General features: G+C 40.9%; 1 pseudogene; it reads left to right on the top strand.

The window, feature by feature from the left end:
* The first annotated feature begins 204 nt into the window (after positions 1 to 204).
* Positions 205 to 2,006, top strand: LOC104982587 (annotated as a pseudogene).
* Positions 2,007 to 3,710: the final 1,704 nt, after the last annotated feature.

The following is a 3,710-nucleotide window of genomic DNA, read 5'->3' as shown; positions in this document are numbered from 1 at the left end:
GAGGCCTTGAAAGTTTTCTCTTTTCCTTTATGTTCTCTTGATCAGCTGTTCCCTTTCATTCCTACATGGACTGGGGATTTTAGTTCTGAAATGGCTTAGCAACTATTGTCTAAGTTTACAGACCATGCACCTGTGCAGAGAACTCCCATACTTAAAATACAGTGACAGGCGCATGCGCCAACTCCCTCTTTCCTGGCTGGAACCATGGGTGGTGCCGAGGAAAAAAAGGAAAAGAAGGTTCCTGCTGGCCAGAAGCCCTTAAGAAAAAGCGAAAGAGTTTCGCTGAGGTTAAGATCAAGCGCCTGAGAAAGAAGTTTGCCCAAAAGATGCTTCCGAAAGGCAAGGAGGAAGCTTATCAATGAAAAAGCTAAGCAGATATATAGAACTGAAATTCGAGTGGCTAGGATGGCATGAAGAGCCGGCAATGTCTGTGTAGCTGTGGAACCCAAATGGCATTTGTCATCAGGATCAGAGCTACCGACCGTGTGAGCCCGAAGCTTCGAAAGGTGCTACAGCTCCTTCGTCTCCATTGGATCTTCAGAGGCACCTTTGTGAAGCTCAACACGGCATCAATAGTGGAGCCATACACTGCACCAGTTCAGTTCAGTCGCTCAGTCGTGTCCGACTCTTTGTGACCCCATGGACTGCAGCATACCAGGCTTCTCTGTCCATCACCAACTCCCGGAGCTTACTCAAACTCATGTCCATTGAGTTGGTGATGTCATCCAGCCATCTCATCCTTTGTCGTCCCATTCTCCTCCTGCCTTCAATCTTTCCCAGCATCAGAGTCTTCTCCAATGAGTCAGCTCTTCGCATCAGGTGGCCAAAGTACTGGAGTTTCAGCTTCAGCATCAGTTCCTCCAATGAATCTTCAGGACTGATTTCCTTTAGGATGGACTGGTTGGAACTCCTTGCAGTCCAAGGGACTCTCAAGAGTCTTCTCTAACACCACAGTTCAAAACCATCAATTCTTCGGTGCTCACCTTTCTTTATAGGTTCAACTCTCACATCCATACATGACTACTGGAAAAACCAAAGCTTTGAATAGATGGACCTTTGCTGGCAAAGTAATGTCTCTGCTTTTTAATGTGCTGTCTAGGTTGGTCATAGCTTTTCTTCTAAGGAGCAAGAGTCTTTTAATTTCATGGCTGCAGTCACCATCTGCAGTGATTTTGGAGCCCAAGAAAATAAACTCTCTCATTGTTTCCATTGTTTCCCCATCTATTTGCCATGAAGTATTTGCCATACATTGCATGGGGGTACCCAAATCTGAAGTCAGTAAATGAATTGATCTACAAGTGTGGTTATGGCAAAATCAACAAGAAATGAATTGCCCTGACAGATAACGCCTTGTTTGCTTGATCTCTTGGGAAATAATGGCATTATCTGCATGGAGGATCTGATTCATGAGATCTATACCATTGGAAAATGTTTCAAAGAAGCAAACAAATTTCTGTGGACCTTTAAATTGTCTTATCCATGAGATGGAATGAAGAAAAAGACCACCCATTTTGTAGAAGGTGGAGATGCTGGCAACAGGGAAGACCAGATTAACAGGCTTATTAGAAGGATGAACCAAGTTATCTACCATGATTATATTTGTAATCTGGTTAGTTAAAAAATGATTGAAACAAATTGAAAAAACAAATACAGTGATCAACAGAAGATATGAAATTTATGTTATAATTTCAGAAACATCTGGGTGAAATTCCACAAAGTACATTTCAATTAAGGGAAATTAAAAATATATACTTGTGGATTTATTTTTGCTTTCTTATGTGATATTCTGAGCAGGCGTTTCTCTTTTTATTCCTAGTTCATGATCCATGATACATATTTTTGCTTTAGCTCTTCTTTTTATCCCAGTAAGTCAGGCCACATTGAACCTGTCATTAAATTCATAAAGTTTAGTCTGTGTATATCATTGTTATTTCTTATAGGTCTCCTTAGCTCCTGTGCTACAGAATTTTGCTTTGCAAAAAACAGAAAAAGAGAGCAAAACATAAATAAAAATAGCCTAAATCAAAATTTACTCCCTGGAGGAAGAATTTGCAGCATAATAAAACTTATGAAATGCAAGAGGACTTGGTAAAATCTTATATAATGCTCTTCTAGGCCTTAGTGAGGAAGAGTAACCATTCCATAATTTCACTTTGCTTCCATCAGTATCCTTAGGGCAGGTTAAAGAGGAAATTTGCTATAAGGCACAATATTATTTGGTAAATATCAGTGGCCACTCAGTAAACTCTCTTAATGAGCTTGTTTTGAAATAGGGACTGTGCAGCCCCTGTTGGCCTATTGTTTTCCTGGCCCAGGAGATATATCCTGGCAGACCCAGGGCAGTTCACCAGGAGATTTGCTCAGTCCTTTGTCCTTTCTTCTGGGAGATAATTCTCACCACATCTCTGCACAGCACTTACCAAGGCAGTGAGTAAGGCATCCAACCACAATCAGGTTGGGAGGCTCCACTGTGTCATTCTGCTTGCAAACATTTGTTCCTCCCAGGGAGCCCAAGAGGGGCAACAAACTAGAAACCCTCTTTGGATCCTTTCTCAGATTGTGCCTTCATGCATGTGTGCTCAGTCGTGTCTGACTCTTTATGACCCCACAGACTGTAACCCACCAGGTTCCTTCCTCCACAAGATTCTCTCAGCAAGAATACTGGAGTGGATTGCCATTTCATTTCCTCCTCCAGGGGATCTTCCCAACCCAGGAATCAAACCCTTGTCTCCTCTGTCTCCTGCATAGGCAGGTGAATTCTTTACCACTGCATCACCTGGGGATTGGACCTTAGGGAGTTTAAATCCTTTCCTACCAATGGCCAATACTCAATAATTTCCTGTCCCCTTTTTTATTTAGTGTGATGTAGTTCTAGCAAAGTTGGTTTAAGGATTCCATAGTGATGAGAAGACCAAGATAAAGCACTGTATATTATACCTGAAAAGATCTAAGTGGAGGAAATGAAATTTTTAAGAATCTAGTATTTATCCCACATCATGAAGGTTTAGGTAGAAAACTGTGGATAAAACTTACTGTTGAAGACATTGTAGCAGAAGCTTCAGTATAACAAAAGCAAAAGTAAGATAGCAACTGATTATTTTTACATTTTTATCTTATATTGGAGTATAGTTGATTTATGATGTTATGTTGGTGTCAGGTATATAGCAAAGTGATTCAGTTATACCTATACGTGTATCCATTCTTTTTCAAATTCTTTTCCCATTTAGGTTATTACAGAATATGGAGTAGAGTTCCCTGTGCTACACAGTAGGTTCTTGCTATCTATTATAAATACAGTAGTGTGTATATGTCCGTTCCAAGCTCCCAATTTATTCTTCCCCCATACTCCACCCCACCTTTCCCATTTAGTAACCATAAATAGGAAAAGGAGTACATCAAGGCTGTATATTGTCACCCTGCTTATTTAACTTATATGCAGAGTACATCATGAGAAATGCTGGGCTGGAGGAAGCACAAGCTGGAATCAAGATTGCTGGGAGAAATATCAGTAACCTCAGATATGCAGATGGCACCACCGTTATGGCAGAAAGTGAAGAGGAACTAAAGAGCCTCTTGATGAAAGTGAAAGAGGAGAGTGAAAAGTTGGCTTAAAGCTCAACGTTCAGAAAACTAAGATCATGGCATCCAGTCCCATCACTTCATGGCAAATAGATGGGGAGACAGTGGACACAGTGGCTGACTTTATTTTT

The sequence above is a fragment of the Bison bison genome, unplaced genomic scaffold (assembly GCF_000754665.1).
Source record: "Bison bison bison isolate TAMUID 2011002044 unplaced genomic scaffold, Bison_UMD1.0 scf7180017864533, whole genome shotgun sequence".
NCBI classification, from domain to species: Eukaryota; Metazoa; Chordata; class Mammalia; order Artiodactyla; family Bovidae; genus Bison; species Bison bison.
Note: the sequence above shows the minus strand (reverse complement) of the source record. Positions and strands in the feature narration are given on the sequence as shown.